Consider the following 26,346-nt stretch of genomic DNA (forward strand, 5'->3'; position numbering starts at 1 on the left):
TAATAAAATACTATAAAAAGTGATGCTATCATCTCACATAGTTACTCATTGTTTGGTAACCATTTTATTATCTACTGAATGCCCTAAGTGTACACAATAAAATTTATCTTTTTAGAAAAAGTGGTGCCACAGATGTATACTCACTGACCTGGAATGTCCATAACATATTGTCAAGTTTAATGAGTCAGTTATAAAACCAAACATCGGGATTATCCCACTGATATAAAATTCTATATCTAGATTGTCCAGAATACTTGGAGTGAAGATTTAACTGTCATTACTGCTGGGTTAGTAGATCTGAGGAGATTTGCACCGTCTGTGCTTTTCTTTTTCCATTGAATATTTGTACAAAACTTGAAGCAGTTTTCTTAAAAGGCAGAAATGTTTAGGGACACATCTTTTGCTCCTAGCATTCTGACTGAAGGGCCCCAGGTGGTGGCACATTCATAACACAAACCACCTGGCTAGCTCGATGCCTGGGCACTTCCTCCAATGACAATGCCCTCCACAATCACCGTCACCTCACAGAGGATCTGAGAGGGGCCCAACTTTATTGTTGGCTATCCCTGTAAACGACAGCTACCCCAATGGTGATCCTAGGCAACCCTTTCACCAGCACACTCTCCTTTGTCCCCACAGTGGTCGTCAGGTAGGCTAGGGCTGGAACTGTCCCTGTTTTAGAGACAAGGCAGCTAGAGCTTGGAGGAGTTGGTGGGCTTGCCCAGGTACCACAGCTAAGTAGCCAAGGAAGGGCCCAGCCCCCCTGGGGAGTCCAAGCCTTGCCTTCTCTCTCTTATGAGCCACATCTCATTGGTGGTCAGGACTGTCCTGACCATCCATGACACCAGTCCTCCACTTGGGAGAGGAAGACCATTAAGCATTGATCTTGCATAGGCAAAAACTCAGACACCTGTGTTATCACGACAGCCAAGTATCCCTGGCCCCCACTGCACTTCACACAAATGACAGCAGCTGGAGGGCTAATATGGTGACTGCCCCTGGACTGCCCCCTGCTAAGGACTCCACTGCCCCTGCTGGAGTGCCTCTCTAGCTTAGCTCTCTGGAGTCACCCTGAAGTCCCTCCTGGCCTCCCACACTCGGAGCTATCCTTTGGAAGGACTTGCTCTTCCAAGCTGGCTCTGTGAGGACCTCGAGACTGCTTATCCAAGTGGCCCAGAGGCTCTACACCCAGAGCCTGTGGACCAGAGTGACCACTGTGTCTGGCCAGAGCACCAGCGCCCACTTCTCACACTCATTCATTCATGCAGTCCTCTCTCCCTTCTTCCCTCCCCCGATTCCTCCAACAAATAATTCAAGCATGTCTACTCTGAGACAAGCAGGGTGCTAGTTACCGGGCATTCAGTGGCAAGCCAGTTGTCACAATCCCCACCCTTCTGTTGCTATGGATTATCAGGGAAGTCAAACATTAAATAAGTGTACAGGTGAATAATCAGTGCAACTGGGGTGGGTGCCATGGAGTCGTATAGCACTCTTCCCACTACATGGGAAGCCGACCTGCGCTGGGGAGTCAGGAGGGTGTCCTGGATAAAAAGGTGTTTAACAGGCCAGGCACGGTGGCTCACGCCTGTAATACTAGCACTTTGGGAGGCTGAGGCAGGTGAATCACCTGAGGTCAGGAGTTCGAGACCAGGCGCATGCTTGTAAGCCCAGCTACTCGGGAGGCAAAGGCAGGAGAATTGCTTGAACCCAAGAGGCGGAGGTTGCAGTGAACCAAGATCATGCCATTGCACTCCAGCTTGAGCAACAAGAGTGAAACTCCATCTAAAAAAAAAAAAAATGCGTTTAACAGGCCAGGCTCGGTCGCTCATGCCTTTAATCCCAGCACTTTGGGAGGCCGAGGCAAGTGGATCACAAGGTCAGGATTTTGAAACCAGCCGGGCCAAAATGGTGAAACCCTGTCTATAATAAAAAGACAAAAATTAGCTGGGCATGGTGGCAGGCAGCCTGTAATCCCAGCTTCTCGGAAGGCTGAGGCAGGAGAATTGCTTGAACCCAGGAGACGGAGGTTGCAGTGAGCCAAGACCACGCCACTGCACTCCAGCCTGGGCAACAGAGTAAGACTCCATCTCAAAACAAACAAACCAAAAAAAAATGCATTTAAAACAGCAGCCATTGCCTGTGTGGTGTGTGACACCTCATAGTACCTGGGGCTCATGCCAGCTAACAGCCAAGAAGCTGAGGTCAAGAGAGGCAGAGGCCACAGAAGACACCACTCAGCTGAGGAGAGGGAAACCCAGACCTCAGAGTGGCCTCAAAGCCAGGCCTAACCAGTCCCAGGCTCGCCCAGAGCCAGCAGGGCTGCTCCTAGGACAGGTAGGACTCAAGGGCTCCTGTGGCCAGGCCCTGAAGGTGACACTTCTGGCTGAGCTCACAAGACATCTCTGCACAGTTCTCTATGACACAGAGCTGCCTCACTCATGACAAGACATCCATCCCACGGGCCAGCCTGGCCTCCCCGCTTCTGGGGCTTAACAGAGACAAGGCGAGATGGGCTCATTTGTGGCTGCAGGTCTTCCACGGCAGGCACGGTACCAAGACTGAAGAGCCTAATTAAAATGAAAACCCTCGTTCCTCAGGAGAGGCTATCTTATTTCTGAGCAGTCAAGTGTTTCTGACTGTCTTCCAAAGAAAAATGTAAGGCGGCTACTGTGGGGGGAGGAAAACCCACCACTCAGTCACTAAAACCAGAGCTCACCCACGGGAGTCGCAACTTGCAGGATCCATCCTAGGCTCTCCAGAGGGCAGTGCCTGAGGCCGCAGTGAATTGTCAACTCCAGCCTGCAAGGTCAGAGCACAGCCTGCCCCAGGGGCTTGTCTCTGGTCTGATTCTCTGACTTGCGGCTGCCTGATGGCCACTGTACCCTTCTCTGCTCTCACCTGGACTAAGGCAGGTTACTGGTATGACACTGTGCGCACCAAACATCTGGGGGCTGGAGAGAATGTTCCTTCTGTGTCTAGGCATTGAGGCCTGTGGAGGAGCACAGCCTCTGTCCTTTCCATGGAAGGAGAACTGGCTCCAAGCTGTGGAGAGCAGGGAGATCATGAAACAGCCAGGTCCTGCCTCTTGCCATAGCCTGAGCCCAAGCCTGAGCCCTTCCCACCTTCAAGCTCAGCCTCAGTTTCTACAGCCAATCCCGATTCAGGTGGAAGCTCTGGACCCATGGTTTTTCAAATCATCTGCAGTGGACCTCATGTTGCAAACAGATATCCTTCACCCGAGACCACTGGCCACAGAACAAGGGAAGCAACCTAGGCTGACAGAGGAAGCCAGTCTGGATCCCACCTACTGGCAGCCCCACTGGCAGTGGCCCCTACAAAGGAGTACAGTAGCTCACACCAGCCCAAGGCTCTGAAACCGCATGGAAGCCTTGGGCTGCTGGTGCCACTGTATTCAGGTGTACCATACATGGACGGGGCCACCACTGTGCTGCCAAGAGCCAGCCTCCACTGGACTCAGCCCTTCCTGTGCTCATCAGGCCCTCCCCAGCACCCCAGGTTGCCCCTCCGGAGCCTCTGGAAGCTTCCATGATTCCTGCCTGTGCCTTCAGCAACTTGTCTTGTCTTCCAAGGCTTCTCTTCCACAATCTGTGGTTGTCATGCCTACCTGTCAGCCTGGCCTCCCTCCAGAGGAGGGTCTGAGCCCACCATGGTTCCTTGGCCTGGGCTGGACACAGGTGAGGGGGCAGCCTCAGTGGACATGGAGCCCCTCAGGCATGACCTTGCCCTGCTTTGCCCATGCTGGATCGGGCCAGGGCAGGGAGCCTGCTCTGAGCTGTGCCAGAGCCTCTCACCCAAGAATTTGAAGCTGGAGCCAGATATGGCAGCCACAAGGCCAGGCAAGAGCCAGGCCAGGCCAGGCCCAGCTACAAAACGAAATTACGGAGGAACAAAGAAGCCAGGCTACAGAGGGAAAGGACACAGAGGGGACACCGGGAGAGAACTAGAAATGGGGGTGTCAGAGAGAGCAGCTGTGGACACACCTCTCCCTATGGATGCTCCACTTTCTGCACCCTGAGCACAGGCCCCACTTGTGCTTCAGCCAGTCTCAGCGGGGTTTTGTTCCCTGCTACCAATTGACCCTGGATAGAAAACCATGAAAAAATAATTTTTAAAAAACTAATTAGTAAAACAGATCCCTATCTATATTAGTCTGTTCTCATGCTGCTAATAAGGACATACCTGAGACTGGGTAATTTATAAAGGCAAGAGGTTTAATGGACTCACAGTTCCACATGGCTGGGGAGGCCTCACAATCATGGCAGAAGGCAGCCAGCCCGGTGGCTCATGCCAGTAATCCCAGCAGTTTTGGAGGCCGAGACGGGTAGATCACTTGAGGTCAGGAGTTCATCAGCCTGGCCAACATGGTGAAACCCTGTCTCTACTAAAAAATATAAAAATTAGCCAGGCATGGTGGCACATGCCTGTAATCCCAGCTACTCGGGAGGCTGAGGCCTGAGAATTGCTTGAACCTGGGAGGCGGGCGTTGCAGTGAGCTGAGATTGCACCACTGCACTCTAGCCTGGGCAACAGAGTGAGACTCCATCTCAAAAACAAACAAACAAACAAAAGAAACACCGTGATGGAAGGTGAATGAGGATCAAATTCACATCTTGCATGGCGGCAGGCAAGAGAGCATGTGCAGAGGAACTCTCCTTTATAAACCATCAGATCTTGCGAGACTTATTCACTACCACAAGAACAGTATGGGAGAAACCACCTCATGATTCAATTATCTCTACCTGGCCCCACCCTCAACACATGGCGGTAATTACAATTCAAGGTGAGATTTGGGTGGGAGACAACCGAACCGTATCACTGTCTATGCAGGTGTATCCAGTGTGGGTAGAAGACATCCCACAAGCATAAGACCATCACACACAGATCTGTTGTCAACTAAGGACCTGAGCTGAAGAGCCTGGAATGGTAGTGATGATGACTGGCATTTGGAGGCTGCTCCACATGGTTCCCTCTCACCTAGACTTGTTTTGTATTATTGAATTTAATTTAACTTTTTTTTTGGTTTTTGAGATGGAGTCTCACTCTGTTTCCCAGGCTGGAGTGCAGTGGTGCAATCCCCACTCACGCAACCTCTGCCTCCTGGGTTCAAGTGATTCTTCTGCCTCAGCCTCCCGAGTAGCTGGGACTACAGGTGCATGCCACCACACCCAGCTAATTTTTGTAGTTTTAGTAGAGACCGGGTTTTGCCATATTGGCTAGGCTGGTCTCTAACTCTGGACATCTGGTGATGTGCCTGCCCTAGCCTCCCAAAGTGCTAGGAATACAGGCATAAGCCACTGTGCCCAGCCTAATTTAAAAAATATTGTTGTTGTTGTTATTTACTCTCACAACCATCTCATGATACAGACATTATTTGTCCCTATGATGGGCAAAGAATAGCCTAGAGAGGTAGAGGGCCTCGTCCAAAGTCACATAGTGACTCAAGAGCAATGCCAGGATCCCACATTTTGTGTCCCTTTTACTAAGCCATACTTGTTCATACCACCAGGCATGGTACTGTGATTCAGCAGACTGACCGAGAGGCCACCTCAGGGCCCAGCCTTCTAGTTCTGTAGCCCAGAATACTCAGCTTCAACCTTTCCATGACCATCTCCAGTCAAAGCTCAAACTCACAAAGTGAAATGCAGGGGATATTCAGGGAAATGTCACAGTCCTGCCAGCCTCGGGTTTAGGTCAGGCATCCGGTCTGGACCCCAGGACCCTCCATCTCTAGAATTAGTGACATCCTGAGTTGACAGCCTTGCCTGCATCAGAGTTCGGTGCTCATGCCCACGGATCCACGTGAAGGTTAACACCTAAACGGCAACAAAGAATAAACTTCTCCAATCTGATAATTACAAAGGAAAGTGCTATTATGCCTTCTAGTTACAAAGGAAACAATTAGTAATCAAGGTAATTGCCCTGGCAGGAAAATGATGCTTAAATTACCTTAATGGCAACAATGCTTTTTTGTTTTGAAATGAAGTTTCTTGCGGTAGTGGCTCAGCCTGTAATCCCGCTTGCGGAGGCGAAGGCGTGAGGATCACAAGTCAGGAGATCGAGACCACAGTGAAACCCGTCTCTACTAAAAATACAAAAAAAAAAATTAGCGGAGGCTGATGGCGCCACCATGATCCCAGCTGCTCAGGAGGCAAGGAGGCAGGAGGGCCGTGAACCCAGGAGGCGGAGCTTGCAGTGAGCGAGGTCAGCTGCACTCCAGTGCAGGCGACAGCGTGAGAACTCTGTCTTAAAAAAAAAAAAAAAAAAAAAAAAAAAAAGAAATGGGGTTTCTTGCTCTTGTCCCCCACGCTGGAGTGCAATGGTGCGATCTTGACTCACTGCAACCTCCGCCTCTCGGTTCAAGCAATTCTCTTGCCTCAGCCTCCCGAGTAGCTGGGACTACAGGCATATACCACCACGCCCAGCTAACTTTTGTATTTTTAGTAGAGATGGGGTTTCACCATGTTGGTCAGGCTGGTCTCGAACTCCTGAGCTCAGGTGATCCTCCTGCCTCCACCTCCCAAAGTGCTGGGATTATAGGTATGAGCCACCACACCCGGCTGCAAGAATGTTTTAAACTATAGACAACCACTTTTCTTATGTTCAGACCTCTTCATAAGAAGAACTCCCACCCCCAGAGGCGTATTCCATAACGCCTACTTTTCTACTGAAATAAGGTGGCCACTTCTGGGCTGGCTCCTGGGCTTGGGTGGCCGGCTAAAGTCCCATGCGGAGGGGCTCAGAACAAATGCTGTCACCCCCAGTGTGAAAATCCAACTCAGTTTCTCTGAGAACTGAACATCAGTCTCCTTTGAGCTCGGCACATGCGTTCAAACTCACAGGTGACCCATTTACCCTGGTCCTCTTTCAGTTAGCACTGATTTATACAGGTCTCTCAGGGGTAAGCCGCAGCCATCTGTACGGGTCATAGGGTCACTTCCAAATCCAAATTGTTCACACCTCCTAAAGAACAAGACCATCATTTTCCTGTTACTTTCTGGTGACTCTTCCTCCTCCAAATGTGGATACCTGGGAACTGACTGTGCTCCCATTAGTAACTCCCCAACCCACACCCCTCACCCTTTACCCTGCAGGGCCCCTAATGAAGCCAAGGGTCAGAAGACCACATCCTGCCAATGCCCAGCCCTCCTTCCTTGAGAAGGGCCGGATCCTCTCCCATCTGAGAGCTGTTAACCTCTTTTTGGTTTCTCTGAACTGAACAGAGCCCAGCTTGGCTGCTGGAAGCACATGTGCGGCCCCTTTCTCAGCCCTCTGCATTCCCTTTTCTACTTCCCACAAACTCTCTAAGACAGGGAGAGGACTGCCTCCTTTAAATAAGCTTTATTCCAACCCACTGTTAATTTGTTAGATATGATCATAGCACTTTGGTTATGTTAAAAAACAAAACAAAACAAAACTGAATTCTGATCGTTTAAAGATACATCCAGACATGTTAACAAATGGAATGCTATGACCTCTGCAATGGGCTTCAAAATGATTTAGATAGAGGAAGAGGATGGAGGCATAGAGACAAGACTGGCCATGAGCTGGTAGCTGGTAACTGTGGCATCTGGATGACAGGTATGTAACGATTCCCGAGAGTCTTCTGTTCACTTCTGTTTATTCTGTATAACAACAACAATTTTTTTTTGAGAGAGAGAGAGAGAAAGTCTCGCTCTAGGCCGGGCGCGGTGGCTCAAGCCTGTAATCCCAGCACTTTGGGAGGCCGAGATGGGCAGATCACGAGGTCAGGAGATCGAGACCATCCTGGCTGACACGGTGAAACCCCATCTCTACTAAAAAATACAAAAAAACTAGCCGGGCGAGGTGGCGGGCGCCTGTAGTCCCAGCTACTCGGGAGGCTGAGGCAGGAGAATGGCATGAACCCGGGAGGCAGAGCTTGCAGTGAGCCAAGATCATGCCACTGCACTCCAGCCTGGGCGGCAGAGCAAGACTCTGTCTCAAAAAAAAAAAAAAAAAAGAAAGTCTCGCTCTGTTGCCCAGGCTGGAGTGCAGTGGCGTGACCTTAGCTCACTGAAACCTTTGCCTCCCAGGTTCAAGCAATTCTCCTGGCTCAGCCTCCAGAGTGCCTGGGATTACAAGCACGTGCCACAATGCCCGGCTAAATTTTTGTTTTGTTTTGTTTTGTTTTGTTTTGTATTTTTAGTAGAGACAGGGTTTCACTGTGTTGGCCAGGCTGATAATAACAGCAGTTAAAAAAAAAATTAAATCCTATCCCAGAGTTTTTTTAGCATCCTTAAGCCCAACTTAAGCATCCTTAAGCACAACTGTTCTGAGGTTTTCACCTGTGCCTCTGTCAATCAACACGTTTACAGAGCAGCAACTATATCCAAGGTGCAGCTAAAGCTGCAAACAGTGAGCCACCTGGCCCTGCCTGCAGTGAGCCCTCGGGATGCACCTCTGTCCCTGACCTGCAGAGTCCTGTCCTCTATTTTATCACAATCCCCCAAACCCTCATTTCCCAGACTGGGCACTGGTTTTTCTCTCTCCCAAAACCAAGATGGGCGGTCAGGTACTCCCCTTCCTGGCCATGTGAAGGAGACTGAGTCCAGCTTCCTGTCCCGGCATCATGAAGGGGAAACATGGACTCCCTTGCTCCTCCCTCAGTCTCACTGGATGAAATGGCCCAGGTGTGAGTCAGGGCAGAGAAGAGTTTGAAGGGAAGAGAGTCTGACCATCTGCTTTTTGGAGGGTTTAGGTGAGGTCAACCCCTCCATTCTGCAACCTGAAGACCAAGACCCAAGTGCCAGGACACGTCCTGCTTTCCACCGGACCAAGAGCGTGGAGGGAAGCCCTGGCACTACACGGGCTCCAGGCTTGAATGCCTGAACACTGCCAAATACAAAGGGCTGGAAACTTCAAGAGCACACAGGCAAGACAGTAACTAAAAACCCTGTGAACTAACCTAGATATGTGTATTTGTTCAGAAAGCTGTGTGGCTTTGTTGGGAAAGCCCAAATTTGCAGCCGGTGAGGAAGGAATTTGCACCTTGAGCTGCTGAGCGATCAAGGAGCTATGGCTGCCCTGCCAGGTGCCATTCAATGTTCATTCCAGGGTCACCAGAGAAACAGAAACCAATCCCTTCCATGAGCCACGCCCTTCACCACTACCAGTTTTTTGTTTTTGTTTTTAGAGAAAGGGTCTTGCTTTGTCACCCAGGCATGATCATAGCTCACTGCAGCCTTGACCTCCTGGGCTCAAGCGATCCCCCCACCTCAGTCTCTCGAATAGGTAGGACTACAGGTGCATGCCACCACACCCAGCTATTTTTTTTTGAAAGATGGGGTCTTGCTATGTTGTCCAGGCTGCTCTGCACTCCTGGCCTCAAGCGATCCTCCCACTACAGCCTCCCAAAATGCTGGGATTACAGGCATGAGCTGCCATGCCTGGCTCCACTATCAGTTTTAATGACCAATAATTCATGCTTATATTCCATTTTTTCAGTTCGAGTGAGAACCATGAAGAGAAAGTCTCTGATGAAGAAAGGGTATGGCACTCCCGATATAGACACAAGCGGTTTTCTTAGGTAGAGAGAGGGGCTGCACCTAGGCCTAGCAGGGGCCAAAAACTCAGATACAATGCACCTGATGAACAATAGGGCCCTACACCATCACTTTTGTCTTCCTGCATCCAGCACATTAAATAAATATGTGGAGTAAAGCTGAATTAAACCCCCCTCCAAGAAAAACATGGAATTTGGAGATGGGGGAAGAGAGCTAGCAGCAATAAGCGATCCAGGGAGTCTGAAAGAGCAGACTGTGCTTCTCAAAGTGAGAGGTTTGGAGGGCTGGCAGGAGCCCTGTGTGGAATGTTCATTACAAAAATGGGCAAAGGCCGGAAGCAGTTGCTCATGCCTGTAATTCCAGCAGTTTGGGAGGCTGAGGTGGGCAGATCACTTGAGGTCAGGAGTTCAAGACCAGCCTGGACAACATGGTGAAACCCCATCTCTACTAAAAATACAAAAATTAACCAGGCATGGTGGCACATGCCTGTCATCCCAATTACTCGGGAGGCTGAGGCAGGAGAATTGTCTGAACTCGGGAGGTGGAGGTTGCAGTAAGCTGAGATCATACCACTGCACTCCAGCCTGGGCAACAGAGCAAGACCCCATCTCAAAAATAAATAAATAAAAATAAAAAATAAAAATGGGGGAGGGCCGGGTGTCTCATACCTGTAATCCCAGCAATTTGGGAGGCCGAGGCAGGAAAACTGCCTGAGCCCAGCAGTTTGAGACCAGCATGGGCAACATGGTGAGGCCCTGTCTCTATAAAAAAAAAAAAAATTAAATTAAAAAAAAATTAAAATGGGGGTTCCTAGGTGCCATATGACCATCGGATCTGAATCTCAGTGGTCCTGCCCTAGGAATTAGCAGTTTTAACATGCTCCCCCAGGAAGACTTCATGTCCATCAAAGCAAGAGAGAAGTTATTCAGGGTTTTCTTTTATTGTTGTTTAATCCATACCAGTCAAATTTTTACTCAGTGAGTTCATAAGAGAGCTCTTTATACCATCCGACCAGTTGGGAGGACGGGGCTTCTCTCCTCCTCAGGACCGAGGGGTCTGAGGGTCAATAGCTTGAATGCACCTATATTTCCCCTTTGTCCTGAGGACAGCATAAGCCTGTTCCCATCCAGTTTCTTAGGGAGTGAGGACAGAGGCGACAGAAAAAGCTGGATCAGTATCTGCAGGCCTTCTCCAAGCACTAAGGAATGACTCCCACAATAAGTAAGAAATACTGTTCTTCGGGCAGCCATTCCTTCAAATGGCAAGAGAGGACTGTTGAGTGGACCAAGCCCACTTACATTCCCAGGCACACAGGCAGCAGGTTTCCTGAGAGCTGTTTACAGAGCCACAACAACGCCATACTCCCGGGGAATTTATTTCCACCTCAGTGGGATCACAGCCAACAGGAACAGGAGGAAAGTCTTTGAAGTCCTACCTTTTAGAGGATTTTCATTTTGGAGCAATAGGATTGCAGGCTGTCCAGGTATTCTTTAGGGCCAGCCTCTAGGGCCACCAGCCACCCAGCCCCCTCCTCACCCCCGACCCCCTCGCCCCACTCAACTGCCTGCCTTAGTTGCTCTAAGGGCAGAACCTGGGCTGGCTGGGATAATTCCAAGTGCTGGGCTGTGATATCAGAATAGAGTTATGACATCAATGGAAGGCAGGTGAGCCTAGGGGAGAAGCAAGAACAGAGGAGCCCCTGAGGCGCTAGGTTAGCCCCCCAGAAGGGAAGACCCAAGAGGGAGGTGGCCAACTCTGTATCAGCTTCTTACAGACCTGAACATCGGAAAATGACTCACAGGTACGGAGAGATTTGTTGCAAGCCAGCCAACCTGCTGGTGCTTCCCTAGACACTGAGTTACAGAAAAGAAAGCGAACAAGCCATCTTCTAGCGCCCCCCTGTGTTGAGTAAAAGGATACTCTCTCTTTTCGGACTTGGAGGTTTGCCTTTGGACCAGGGAGTTGGGAGCACAGACCCAGAGTGGGCTGGGTATTGAGGTCCCCCAGGATAGGGTTAAATACTCGTAGATAAAATGCAGGATGCCCAGTTACATTTGAATTTCAGATACACAATAAATAAATTTTAGTATAAACACTACCCAAATATTGCATGAGACATCCTTATCCTAAAACATTATTCGTTTTGTATTTGAAGCTCAAATTAACCTGAGTGACCTGTGGGGTGTTTTTTTTCTTTTTGGCCACTCTGTTGCCCAGGCTGGAGAGCAGTGGCTCAATCTCAGCTCACTGCAACCTCCGCCTCCTGGGTTCAAGCGATTCTCCTGCCTCAGCCTCCCAAGTAGCTGGGATTAGAGGCGTGCACCATTATGCCGGGCTAATTTTTGTATTTTTAGTAGAAACAGGTTTCACCATGTTGGCCAGGCTGGTCTTAAACTCCTGACTTAAGTGATCTGTCTGCCTCGGCCTCCCAAAGTGCTGGGATTACAGGTGTGAGCCACTGCGCCCTTCCAACCTGTGTTTTTATTTGTTGAATCTGCCAATCCCACTCACGGAGCTTTTGAAGAAAAATACAAGTACTCCCTGCCCCCAAAAGTCATTCTCATTCTGTTTCAGCAGGGCAGGGGACTTGGGAACCTGTATTACTTTAAAGCTGCGAAAGCGACTATCAATAACTGCAGCTTACTTTAGTCGAGCATTTGCCAAGCCATGTGCCAAGATCTCTTCACACATTATCTAAGCTAATAGTACCTCTAAGAGTTGGTTCTATCATGAAACCATTTTACAAAGGAGAGAAATGAGGCAAAAGACAGCAAGCAACTTGTCCAAGGTCACATAGTGGGTAAGTGTGGGAGCCATGATTTGAATCCAGGCAGGCCGGCTCCAGCATCTCTGCTCCCACTGACTTAGAAATCTTTGATTGAAGGGATTCTGGGAAGCACAGAATTGAAGCTTCTAAGGGACTGACAAGTAGGGACTCTGAGGCTCTAGGAAGCCCATGCTCAGACTAACTGCTATGCCACCATGTTCAAGGGGCGGAGCCGAGGAGCAAACACCTGGGAGCCAACATCTGGCCCAAGCAGGAGGCTGGCTCAGGGAAGGCTTTCCTGAATGGTCTCTTCCTGGAGGGTAAACAGATTTAAGGAAAATAGGGTGTGGGAAGGGACTGGATACTTGGGAACAGACTTTGCCAACAAGAGGTACAGCATTCATGCTGGCTGGCAGCAAGATGGTGTGCCAGTGAAGACAGCAGAAGCTAGATGGGTCTAGAGGACAAGAGGAGCCAGAGAAGAGACATAAATCCAAATTGCATTTTATTTTTATTTTTTTGAGATGGAGTCTCACTCTGTCACCCAGGCTGGAGTGCAGTAGTATAATCTCGGTTCACTGCAACCTCTGCTTCCCAGGTTCAAATGATTCTCTCCTGACTCAGCCTCCCAAGTAGCTGGGACTATAGTTGCACACCAGTACGCCTGGCTCATTTTTGTATTTTGGGTAGAGATGGGGTTTCGCCATATCGCCCAGGCTGGTCTCAAACGATCCACCCGCCTCGGCCTCCCAAACTGCTGGGATTACAGGTAAAAGTATTATAGTTGTATGGTTTACATTTTGAGTTAAATTGTATATAAATCAGAAGTATAAATCAAGATTCATTTTATTGCATATGGATGTCCAATTGTTCCAACACTACTTGTTGAAAAGACTATCTTTTCTCAATTAAAATGTTTCTGCACTGCTGTCAAAAGCCATCTGACCATATTTGTGCGGGCCCATTTCTGGACTCTCTATTCTGTTCCATTAATGTATATGTCTATCTCATTAATCTATATGGTATTTACCAACATCACACTGTCTTGTTTCTTTGTGGTAAGTCTTAAAATTGGGTAATTACTCCAACTTTATTCTTCTTTTTCAAAGTTGCTTTAGCTATTCTAATTTCTTTATCTTTCCATATAAATTTATAATAAGCTTGTCTATGCTGAGAAAATGTCCTGCTGGGATTTTTATTGGAATTGCATTCAAGCTACTGACCAGTCAAGGGAGAACTGATGTCTTTACTCTCTTGAATCTTCTGATCCATGAGCATTGTATGTCTCTCCATTTATTTTGGTCTTCTATTTCATCAGTATTTAACACTATTTACATACAGATATTCTATTTGTTTTGTGTATATCTAAGTATTTCATGGGGTCATTGTAAGTGATTTTTAAAAATTTTTTGTTACCAATTGTTCATTGTTAGTACACAGAAATATGATTGGCCTTTACATACTGACCTTGTATCCTGTGACCTTGTTAAACTCACTTACTCTAAAAATATTTTTGTAGATTTCTTGGGATTTTTCTTTTTCTTTATTTTTTTTGAGACGGAGTCTCGCTCTGTCGCCCGGGCTGGAGTGCAGTGGCATGATCTCAGCTCACTGCAAGCTCCACCTCCCGGGTTCACACCATTCTCCTGCCTCAGCCTCCTGAGTAGCTGGGACTACAGGCGCCTGCCACCATGCCCGGCTAATTTTTTTGTATTTTTAGTAGAGACAGGGTTTCACTGTGTTAGCCAGAATGATCTCAATCTCTTGACCTCGTGATCTCCCACTTCAGCCTCCCAAAGTGCTGGGATTATAGGCGTGAGCCACCGCGCCTGGCCTTCTTGGGATTTTTCTACACAGCCATCATGTCACTTGCAAATAGGGATAGCTCTGTTTCTTTCTTCCCAATCTGTGTGCCTTTGACTTCTTTTTTCTTGCATTATAATACTGGCTAGGACTTCCAGTGTAAGGATGAATATGAGCGGTGAGCATGCACATCCTTGACTTTACTGATCCTAGGGGGAAAGTAAAGCATTCAGTCTCCTATCACTACATATGATGTCAGTTTCTTGAAGATGCCCTTAATCAGGTGGAGGAATTTCCCAGTTTGCTGAGAGTTTTTACCATGAATGATGTTAAATTTTGTCAAATGCCTTTTTCTGTATCAATTGATATTATAATGTAGTTTTTCTTAGATTGTTAATATTGTGATTCCATTTATATTGATTTTTTTTTCTTTTTCTTTTTTTGAGACAGAGTCTTGCTCTGTTGCCCAGGCTGGAGTGCAGTGGTGTGATCTCCACTCACTGCAACCTCCACCCCCACCAGGGTTCAAGTGATTCTCCTGACTCAGCCTCCTAAGTAGCTGAGACTACAGAGGTGCACCACCATGCCTTGCTAATTTTTGTATTTTCAGTAGAGACAGGGTTTCACCACGTTGGCCAAGCTGCTCTTGAACTTCTGACCTCAACTGATCTGCCTGCAGTGGCCTCCCAAAGTGCTGGGATTACAGGTGCGAGCCACTGCCCCCAGCCCCATATATTGATTTTCAAATATGGAACCTATCTTGCACCTGTCTTGCACTCCTAGCATGAAATCCACTTGATCATGGATCACTATTCTATTATATTGCTGGTTTCAAATTGTTAACATTTTGTTGAAGATGTTTTCATCTATGCTCATAAGAAATATTGGTCTGAAGTTTTCTTTTCTTGTACTATCTTTGTTCAGTTTGGTATCAGGGTATGCTGTCCTTATAAATGCTTTAGAAATTACTCACTCCTGGCCGGGCACAGTGGCTCACTCCTGTAATCCTAGCGTTTTGGGAGGCTGAGATGAGCACATCACTTGAGGTCAGAAGTTTGAGACCTGCCTGGACAACAGTGCAAGACTCTGTCTCAAAAAAAAAAAAAAAAAAAGCTGGGCGCTGTGGCTCACGCCTGTAACCCCAGCACTTTGGGAGGCCAAGGTGGGCGGATCACCTGAGGTCGGTAGTTCAAGATGATCCTGGCCAACATGGTGAAACCCTGTCTCTACTAAAAATACAAAAAAATTAGCCGGGCGTGGTGGCACACGCCTGTAATCCCAGCTACTCAGGAGGCTGAGGGAGAAGAATAGATTGAACACAGGAGGCAGAGGTTTCAGTGAGCCAAGACTGCACCACTGCACACTCCAGCCTGGACGACAGAGCAAGACTCTGTCTCAAAAAAAAAAAAAAAGAAAGAAAAAAAGAAAAGAAATTAGTCACTCCTCTTCTGTTTTCTGGAAGACATTGTGTGGAAATAGTGTTATTCTTTTTTCAAATATTTGATAAAATTTACCTGTGAAATCATATAGGCCTGAAGACTTCTTTTTTGAAGTGTTTTAAATTATGAATGCAACTTCTTTAATAGTTATAGGATTATTCAGTTTATGGATTTGATCTTGGGCAAATGTTAGAATTTGATTTTTGAGGAATTGGTTCATTTCATCCAAGTTGTCAAATTTGTCAGCAGAGTTGTCTGTAGCATTCCTTTTATGTATTTTTTAAATCTATTTTATGTTTTTGTAGTATTGTCCTTTTGTGTTTGTTTGTGCTATTAATTGTTTATTTCATTCCTGATGTTGGTAATTTGATATTTTCATTTTAGCAGTCTATCAGATAAGTTGGGTTAAGGTCACACGTAGGGACCAGCCTTCTCTGGGTGGTGGTTTCACTGTTTGTTCCATTTTCAAAGCCTTTGCAGTACTGTTTTTGTTTTTGAGACAGAGTCTTGCTCTGGAGTGCAGTGGTGCAATCTCAGCTCACTGCACGCTCCACCTCCCAGGTTCAAGTGATTCTCCTGCCTCAACCTCCCAAGTAGCTGGGATTACAGGTGTGCACCACTACACCTGGCTAATTTTTGCATTTTTAGTAGAGATGAGGTTTCATCATGTTGGCCAGCTGGTCTCGAACTCCTGGCCTCAAGTGATCCACCCGCCTCAGCCTCCCAAAGTGCCAGGTTACACCATGCCCGGCCCTTTGCAGTACTAGTTGGATCTGTCCCACATGTGTGCCAGTCAGTGGCCACAGGGACGTGGGTATTCATGTAGCTTTAAGTTCAGTTCTCAAAATCTTTAGTACGCTGTTTAGGATCAGATCCATCCATGTGCAGCTTGGACGTGAAGCCAGGAGTTCATGAAAACAACGTTATGGGGGTCACTTTCCCAAGGTGTTCTCTCTCTGCAATCTCCTGTTTTTTTCTGGTTCTCTCAGGCTCTCTGTTTCAGTCCTCTGGTTGCCCACTTCCCACCACTGCACCTATTTCAGGGGCTAAGTGGTAGGAAGAGTGAGAGAAAAATGTAACGGGGGTTGCCTCACCTCTTGGGACTAGAGCTCTTCCTACTGGCATGGATGGATTCTTCTGAGTTTTTGACACCTGCGGGCCTCTCGTTGCCACTTCTATCACTGCCAGGGGACCCCTTCCTCCTTGAGCCTGAACTAGAGGGCTTCTCCAGGAGTTTTATCTGTCTGCTTACTTCTGGGTCTCCCCTGAGTCCACTCTAGAAGACACTGGAGGGAAAAAATTATAACCTCACCACCTGTTTGGTGTTACCTCAGATTCTGGTCTTCTCCAGTCTGCTTGTGGCTACTTAATTTTCAGGGTGCTCAAATAGCTGCTCTGTGCATTCTGTCCACATTTTATTTTATTTTTGAGACAGAGTCTCACTCTGTCACCCAGGCTGGAATGCAGTGGTGCCATCTCGGCTCATTGCAACCACTTACTCCTGGGATCAAGTGATTCTCACACCTCAGCCTCCCCAGTAGCTGGAACTACAAATGTGCGCCACCACACCCAGCTAATTTTTGTATTTTTAGTAGAGACGGGGTTTCACCATGTTGGCCAGGCTGGTCTCGAACTCCTGACCTCAAGTGATTGGCCTGCCTCAGGCTTCCAAAGTGCAGAGATTACAGGCATGAGCCACCGCGCCTGGCCCTGTCCACGTTTCATAGCTGCAGAGTGAAACCTTCTCACTTAATCCTACCTGGAACTGGAACCGAGCAGAATTAAATTTTAAAAGACTCACTCTTGCTGTCCAGAATCTGGGAGGTCGGGTAGTGAAACTGGGTTGGAGGCCAGGCAGATGGAGGGCAGTGGGCAGATGTGAAAGTGCTCAGGTCTGGCACTGACAGGATCTGCTGACAAGATGCACGTGACGGATTAGGGAGGGCAGGACTCAAGGTGACACCCAGGTTAACTTCTTGGTCATCTGCCAGGTCTGGAAAGTGACCTGAGACCTTGGCTAGGACAGTTTCAAAGTAGCGAGTGGTGGGTTCATATGCAGTGGGAAGAGGCCAGGAGAGAGGCTGAGGCTACAGGAGAGAGAAGACAGTGATAAGGCTGGGTGCGGTGGCTCACGCCTGTAATCCCAGCACTTTGGGAGGCTGAGACGGGTGGATCACGAGGTCAGGAGATTGAGACCATCCTGGCTAACCCGGTGAAACCCCGTCTCTACTAAAAATACAAAAAACTAGCCGGGCAAGGTAGCGGGCGCCTGTAGTCCCAGCTACTCGGGAGGCTGAGGCAGGAGAATGGCGTGAACCCGGGAGGCGGAGCTTGCAGTGAGCTGAGATCCGGCCACTGCACTCCAGCCTGGGCGACAGAGCGAGACTCCGTCTCAAAAAAAAAAAAGAAAGAAAATACGCAGAGTAGCAAAGACTTCTAGAGCCACTGGGAGATGGGAGAGAAAGGTGGTGGGGGACTCACACAAAGGGGACAGGTACTGATCAAGGCCCAGCAGATACCCTGGGTTTGACGAGTGTGGTCTACATGGCTGGAGGGTCACTGCAGAACGTGGCTGCATAGCATATGTACGTGTGCTCAGCAGAGGACCCTATCACCCCTGCCTGAAGGTAGAAGGTGCAGAACTGACAGGTCATCACCAAAAGACCAACAATGTCACTGCCGTCATCTGAGTGGCCACCACACTCCAGTGACTGCTGGGCAGTTTGTAACATGATTTTATTTATCCCTCTTGACAACTCTAAGAGGTTTTTTGACTACAGGTGCGCGCCACCACACCTGGCTAATTTTTGTATTTGTAGTAGAGACGGGGTTTCACCATATTGGTCAGGCTGGTCTCAAACTCCTGACCTTGTGATCTGCCCATCTCAGCCTCCCAAAGTGCTGGGGTTACAAGTGTAAGCCACCACGCCCAGCCCCAAGAGGTCTTTATCACCACATACACTTTATGGGTGAGGAGACAGACGCAGAGGGACCTAGCTTGTAAGTCACACAGTCTGGATTCGGGCCCGACCTGTCTAGTGCCTGGGCTGCCCCATGGTTAGAGAGAGGACAGACAGGTGTGAAGGAAGCCAGACAACCAGGAGAGAGAGGAAGAACTCACCCCAGCAGGGGTGAACCACAGGGCAAGGCCAAGTGAGAAAGGAAAAGAAAAACGCGACTGCCGCCTGGAGGAGTCAGATCTGGAAGGGCACTGGAAGGGTAACTGCTCTGGTGGCCAGAAAAGCGCTCTGACTTTCAGATTACTGAGCCAGAGCCCACAGGGTCTGGAGGTGGCCACGTGGGGCAGAGGTGGACAGGGCCTAGTGAGGTCAGGCTGCGTGGGAACTGGTGCTGCACGCTAAGGCATAGCTGAAGATGCAAGGGCATGCTGACCAGGGAATGAGGCCCAGGGGTTGAGGACAAGCTCCATGGCCAAGGGCCCTGGTGGACCTGAGGGCTGAGATGGGTGGGGTGCAATCCTAGCAGAGGCACCAAGACACCAGGATTTGGAAGAATGAGAGGCATGAGGAGGGGAACGCTGAGGAGGGGCACAATCGACCAGTCCCCGGGCCAGGATTGCCCCTCTTGGAGGGTGGGGGCTGCGTAGGTAGAAGTTCCTTCTGGTTGGACTCTTCTCCCCAGAGGTCCCACATTCTGATGACCCCGCGGGGACTTTAAAAAGACAGGTGAGCAAGCCAGCCCTGGCTGACTCAACATGCCCTCCGAAGGGCCTCAATCCAGCCACCAGATGGCAGCTGGAAACAAGACAAAGCTTCCCGAAGTCAAAGGAGGCCTACACTTTGGAAGCTGCTTGAATAGCCAGCCGATCACACAGTCCTGGGTTTGCCTGACTCCTCATCAGAACGGCAGAAAACTCCATGCCCTTCCTCATATGAATTTTTCTAATAAAGGATAAGAAAGGAATTGAGAATCTGATAATAAGGACTGTTTTGAAAGGCTGCTTGGTCCTGTGGTGAGCTCTGGTTTCTCTGGTGATATCTCCAGACCAGCAGGGAAGTCCCCTAACTATGACCCAGGACATCATCTGAGGTCCCAGCCATCAGCTGCCCAGAGCTCCACACCCTCTCTGCTCTAAGCGCCCCCTGGGTCTGGCATGCCCAGTGGGTGTAAAGCATGACTGTTTAGTGGCCACGGCCTACACAGCTATAGATGTTGTTCCTCAGCAGCTGAGAAGATGCCCACAGGAGGACACAAGTGAGCTGATCCTGGCGAGGGCACTGGAGATGCATGTGCTGAAAGCCAAGAGGTCAGGAAGATAGGGTCCTCACAAGAAAGAGGAGAGGCTGCCCAGCAGGAAGGGGTACACAGGAAGAAAGCAGAGGACGGGGAGTTTTTATGCGCTTGAAGACAGATGTGGGGAAGATCAGTGATGGGGACAGGAAGATGTAGTCAGTAGACAGCTATATGGCAAGGGAAGGCTTTGAGGTGGGGCAAGGGTAGCCCCAAGAGGCAATGACCAAAGCTGATCCAGAAGCCCGGGGGCTGGACAGGTGCACCCCCTGCCCCAGCACAGCAGCAGGACGTCCATGCAGAGGAGCTCCAGGTGGAGGAGTCAGACACCCATGGAGACCCCCAACATGAGGCCGGCAGGGCAGGACAGCACAGCACAGCACACAGGCTTTCCTAAGGACAAGGGAGAGCCCTCAGAGGTGACACAAAGGACGTGGGGAGGGTAAGACAGCTTGCTACAGAGCAGGGTGGGGTGTGAGGCAAGGGGCACAGGGAGAAGGTGAGGTGCCTACTCCACCCCAGGTACAGCTCTTCTCTCCTCCACATGGGCCAGCGTACCTGTGCTGCCCACACGAGTCTCTCCTCAGCCCCAAACAGTGAGCTCCTCAAAGGCCAGGTCCAAGCCTGTGCCTGTTTATCTCTGAGTTCCCTGCATCTGGCTCAGCCCCCAGGACACACAAGGACACCAATCAAAGCCTGCTGAGGGACATATGCATGCACTTTAGTGCATAAGAACCATTTTACCTTTGAGTGACCTTGCAGGATTGCCTTGCTTTCTTTCACAGAACAGGAGTCTTCCAATGTCAACAATAAACAGGAAATATAAACAGAGGCAGTGTGCAGGGAAAACACCATCTAGGGAGTTTCAGCATCTTCTCATGCATTTGGAAAAGTCTGCCCAATTTTTGGCTGAAGTCCATTTCTTTGAGTGATGATTTATAAAAAGATTCAAAGGAAAATCTATTTTTTCCCCAAGCAGCAGAAAGACCTAATGTAATTCTCACAAGAACTGTGTGCCTCTGATTTCTCAGAGTTTGATCGATGTCACACAATATTTGGGCATAACAATTAAGAACAAATAAATTCCACACAAGGAAAAATGTGTCATCCAGCCCCAAATACACAGGTGGAAGGGAATCTGAGAGTTGCCACCAGGCAAAACGGAAGGAATACCAAACTGGCTGGAGAAAAGGCCACTGAATTCCAGGGCTTTCTACAGGACATGCTTGCTTCACTGCTTTCAAATCCCTCTCATAACTTGAAATATGTGAAAAAAGTTTGTTTCTCCCTGAAGGGCTGCAGGCAAATATGCCCTTCTCCTGGGGATAAGTCCAACAGTAACTCTTTTCAAAGGAAGCCAAATAACCCGTGTTCAAACCGTCACATGCAAAATCCTTGGAAAGCACATCATCCTGCTCTGTGGCAGCTGCTGACCAAAGATGGTCTGGCCTTCCGGGGTGGACAGGTGACTTCTACACTCTGGCCACTTAGCCTGTCCAGCCTTCCCATCCACCACCTTCCTGGGCAGATGGAGGCCCTAGTCCCAGGCCAATCCCCTCAGCTTCAAGGGAAGGAGCATGGAGCTGTCTCCACCAAGTTATCCTGAACCTTCCAAGGAAGGGTTGGAAGACCCTCCCTTCCAACCACAGAGGGTCTTGGTTCTTACCTCTGTGGGAGCTGCCATACCTTGCTCCTGAAGTTTGAGTTCATATAGGGCTGTAAACTGAAAAAAAATTCGAAGCCCCGTAACCATGTAAATGGGCTCCTCCTTTCAGCCAAGGGCACTCCAAAGTTAACCTAAAAAAACTACCTAGGGCCATGATGGGAAGTGGGGGTTGGACATGCCTCTGTACCCTCCTCCCTTTGGAATTCAGGCACAGCTGGCTAGCATTAACATTAAAGCAGAGATCTTAAGACATTTTGTAGCAATGACACCAAGTTCCAGCCTGACTCTAGTATAGTATCACATGACAAATAGTGGGCCCTAAAAGAGATCAAAGTATTTTACCTGAAAATACATTTCTTTGACATATTTTGAAATGGCCCTGCAAATCTGTCTCTTGGGAAAGTCTACGTTCTCTAGAGAATCTCTTTCCTTTTCCAGGTCTTTTCCTTGATCTAGGAGAGAACTAAGAGTGTGGCACCTTTTTAAGTCTGGTGAGAACCATTTACAATCTATCCTCTCTGAAGTCTGCTACTTGGAGGCTTCGTCTGCATAATAAGAACCCTGGTCTCCAGGACCCCTTATCTGAACCCAGACACTCCCTTGTATGGATTCTAGGTCTTTAGATAAGCTCTTTCAACCAACTGTCATTCAGAAAATCTTTGAATCCACCTATGACCTGGAAACCTCACCCACCCCTCCTACCCATTTGCACCCCTGTCCCGCCTTTCTGGACTGAAGGAATGTACATCTTGCATTGATTGATGTCTTATGTCTGCCTAAAATGTATAGAAACAAGCTGTAGGTTGGGCGCGGTGGCTCACACCTGTAATACCAGCACTTTAAGAGGCGAAGGCGGGCAGATCACGAGGTCAGGAGATCGAGACCATCCTGGCTAACATGGTTAAACCCTGTGTCTACTAAAAATACAAAAAAAAATTAGCTGGGCATAGTGGTGGGCGTCTGTAGTTCCAGCTACTCGGGAGGCTGAGGCAGGAGAATGGCGTGAACCCTGGAGGCAAAGCTTGCAGTGAGCCAAGATCGTGCCACTGGGCAACAGAGTGAGACTCCGTCTCAAAAAAAAAAAAAAAAAAAAAAAAAAACAAGCTGAACAAGCTGTAGCCTGCTTGGGCACATGTTGTCAGGACCTCCTGAGACTGTATAATGGGTAAGTCCTTAATTTTGGCAAAATAAACTTCTAAACTGATTGAAATTGTCTCAGATATTTTTTGGTTTATAGGACCACGCCATTTAAATGACATTCATTCCCTCTGAAAAGTTAATGTACAAGAGCATATAAGGTACAGAAGTCTACCAGGGATTTTTATTTTTATTTTTTGAGATGGAGTCTCACTCTGTCACCCAAGCTGCAGTGCAGTGGTGCAATCTCCGCTCACTGCAACCTCCACCTCCCTGTTTTAAGTGATTATCCTGCCTCAGCCTCCCAAGTAGCTGGGATTACAGCCATGCACCACCATGCCAAGCTAATTTTTTTTTTCTTTTTTTTTTGAGATGGAGTCTCACTCTGTTGCCCAGGCTGGAGTGCAGTGGTGCAAACTCAGCTCATGTAACCTGTGCCTCCAGGTTCAAGTGATTCTCCTGCTTCAGCCTCCTGAGTAGCTGGAATTACAGATGTGTGCCACCATGACCGGCTAATTTTTTTATTTTTGTAGAGACGGGGTTTCACCATGTTGTCCAGGCTGGTCTTGAACTCCTGACCTCAAGTGATTCACCCACCTCAGCCTCCCAAAGTGTTGGGATTACAGGCGTGAGCCACCGCGCCCAGCCTCCAGCTAATTTTTGTATTTTTAGTAGATATAGGGTTTCCCCGTGTTTGCCAGGCTAGTCTCAAACTCCTGACCTCAAGTGATCCAGCTACCTTGGCCTCCCAGAGTGCTGGTATTACAGGCATGAGGCACCTCACCTGGCCAGGGATTATTTTTATATGATAAAAATTATATTGTGGCCTAGGTCGGAGGCAGTGGCTCACATCCGTAATCCCAGCACTCTGGGAAGCTGGGTGGGTGAGGTTAGGAGTTCGAGACCAGCCTGGCAAACATAGAGAAACTCTATCTCTACTAAAAATACAAAAATTAGCCAGGTGTGGTGGCAGTGCCTGTACTACTCGGAGGCTACTCAGGAGGCTGAGGCAGGAGAATCACTTGAACCAGGAGGCGGAAGTTGCAGTGAGCCAAGATCACGCCAATGTACTCCAGCCTAGATGACAGAGCGAGACTCCGTCTCAAAAAAGGAAAGGGAAGGGAAAGGAAAGGGAAGGGAAAGGAAAGGGAAGAAAAAGTATGTGGCCTGGAAATAAGTATTCCTTCCCTCAGCTCATTTTAGGCAACTGGCAGGTTCAAGCCACAAATACAAAACTGGAAAACCCCAAAAGGTCAAATTTTAGGTGTATAAGCAGAGAATCACTACTGCAGTGAGCAGAGGGGGCTGGGTGCACAGCTGGGGAAGGGCTGGCAGGGAAGGGCCACCGTCCCCGCTTGCAGACTCCTCTGTGACTAACACAGGTCCTTTTTTGGGAAGTGTGAGCACGCCTCCCCCAGGATGACCATGGCTCTCCCTCCTGCGGCCACAAGCAGCATGTCTTTGCCCTGAGCAGAAGGTGAATGTCTTTCCGGAGGTGAATCCCTTGGGGGCTGCCGCACCTCATTTTGGGGAAACACATATTGTTGGACGTAAGTTGTTTGGAGACAGTAAAAGCAGTTTTTTCCCTTCACCTCTCAAACGCCCTGGGCGCCTAATCTCCTGCGGGTGATTCTGCCCCATCTCCTGCCACCAGCTGTGGGCAAATGATTTTATGAGTGCTGGGTGTCAACGAAAAGAGTCAAACTCTGTAAAATATTTGAAGAGGGCTGGGTGCAGTGGCTCACGCCTATAATCCCAGTACTTTGGGAGGCTGAGGCAGGAGGATCATCTCAAGTCAGGAGTTGGAGACTAGCCTGACCAACATGGCAAAACCCTGTCTCTACTAAAAATACAAAAACTAGACAGGCATGGTGGCGGGCACCTGTAATCCCAGCTACTTGGGAGAGGTTGAGGCAGGAGAATCGCTTGAACTTGGGAGGTGGAGGTTGCAGTGAGCTGAGATCGCACACTGCACTCCAGCCTGGATGACAGAGTGAGACTCCATCTCAAGAAAAAAGGAAAAAAAAAAATATAGACACACACACACACACACACACATATATTTGAAGAGATTTATTCTGAGCCAAATATGAGTGACCACGGCCCCTGGCAGAGCCCTCAGGAGATCCTGAGAACATGTGCCAAGGTGGTTGGGGTACAGCTTGATTTTATACATTTTAGGGAGACATGAAACTTCAATCAAATACATTTAAGAAATACATCGGTTTGGTCCAGAAAGGTGCGACAACTTGAAGGGGACAGGGTTTCCATGTTACAAGTAGATTTAAATTTTTTCTAATTGGCAATTGATTTTAAGAGTTATCAATAGAGGCTGGGTGCAGTGGCTCACATCTGTAACCCCAGCACTTTGGGAGACTGAGATTGGTGGATCACCTGAGGTCAGGAGTTCAAGACCAGCCTGGCCAAGATGGTGAAACCCGACTCTACTAAAAATAGAAAAATTAGCCAGGCATGGTGGTGCATGCCTGTAATCTCAGCTACTCAGAAAGCTGAAGCAGGAGAATTGCTTGAACCTGGGAGGCAGAGGTTGCAGTGAGCTGAGATCGTGCCACTGCACTCCAGCCTGGGCGACAGATAGAGACCCATCTCAAAAAAAAAAAAAAAAAGAAAAAAAAGAGTTATCACTAGAAAGGAATACCTGGGTTGGGATAAGAGGTTATGGAGACCAAACTTTTACCATGCAGATGAAGCCTCCAGGTAGCAGGCTTCGGAAAGAACAGATTGCCAATGTTTCTTATTAGACTTAAGGTCTGTGTTGATGTTAACATCGGAGAAGTATTATGAGGCATGAGGTATTATGAGAGGTATTATGAGGTATTATGAGGCATGAGGTGTTATGAGAGGTATTATGAGGCATGAGACTCCCACTTCCCATCATAACCTGAACCAGTCTTTCAGGTTACATTTTAGAGTGCCCTGGCCTAGGAGGAAATCCCATTGAGATGGCTGGAGGGCCTTCGAATTGTATTTTTTTGTTTACATGGGGCATATGACCCGCCAGCAATGCCAGCGTGAATGGAATTGGTTGCATCCACAGTACAACACACTTCCCATTTACCATTGTGTAATCCTCCCAGCAACTAAGCAGGAATGCCAAAGACAGGGAACTGGAGCTCGGAAGCATTCACTGATTTGATCAAGGCCCCAGAGCTGGGCTTGGGGAGAAGCTTGGCCAGTTGTTCATTCCATAGACAGGAGGAGGAGGCACCATGAGACATAGTGACTTATCCAGCGTCAGACCTGCCCCTGGGCCCACTGCTCTGTCCACAGTACTACAGAATATTCTACCAAATGTGGAAAGGGAACAGTTAAAGAAATGCCAACTTAGCCCAGAATGACAGCACTGAAACACTGGGAGGACCCTCAGGCCCTGCCTCAGGCCCAGCCCTCTGGCTCCGATCTTTCACTATGTTCCTCACTTCTCCCTCCCTCTCATAGTGAGCTCTGTTCTTGACCAAGCAGAAATCAGTCTCACTACTTCCACTCCTGGTTCTGCTTGTGTCACTAGAAACGAGTCTGTGGCCAGGCGCGGTGGCTCACGTCTGTAATCCTCACACTTTGGGAGGCTGAGGTGGGCAGATCACTTAAGGTCAGGAGTTCAAGACCAGCCCGGCCAACATGGCAAAACCTCGTCTCTACTAAAAATACAAAAATTAGCCAGGTATTGTGGCACATGCCTGTAATCTCAGATACTTAGGGGGTTGAGGCAAGAGAATTGCT

The 26,346-nt window shown here is 48.5% G+C and overlaps 1 protein-coding gene and 1 long non-coding RNA gene across 5 annotated transcripts in view; one reads left to right on the forward strand and one right to left on the reverse strand.

Moving 5' to 3' along the window:
- The window catches only part of OSBP2 (oxysterol binding protein 2), a 221,023-nt gene that overhangs the window by 132,756 nt on the left and 61,921 nt on the right, over positions 1-26,346 (reverse strand). Inside the window, exon 1 of one of the 4 annotated variants that reach the window (XM_003905439.3) lies at positions 10,978-11,798. The exons of the other annotated variants lie outside the window; for them this stretch is intronic. The gene's annotated coding sequence lies outside the window, so the exon portion shown is untranslated. Of the gene's footprint in view, positions 1-10,977; positions 11,799-26,346 lie in introns of those variants that run through there. 4 annotated transcript variants of the gene reach the window in all.
- LOC116270740 overlaps positions 11,264-26,346 on the forward strand; it is a 69,183-nt gene continuing 54,100 nt past the window's right edge. The window contains exon 1 of the long non-coding RNA XR_004178915.1: positions 11,264-11,343. This is a non-coding gene — a long non-coding RNA (uncharacterized LOC116270740). The remainder of the gene's footprint in view (positions 11,344-26,346) is intronic.

The sequence above is a fragment of the Papio anubis genome, chromosome 16 (assembly GCF_008728515.1).
Source record: "Papio anubis isolate 15944 chromosome 16, Panubis1.0, whole genome shotgun sequence".
NCBI classification, from domain to species: domain Eukaryota; kingdom Metazoa; phylum Chordata; class Mammalia; order Primates; family Cercopithecidae; genus Papio; species Papio anubis.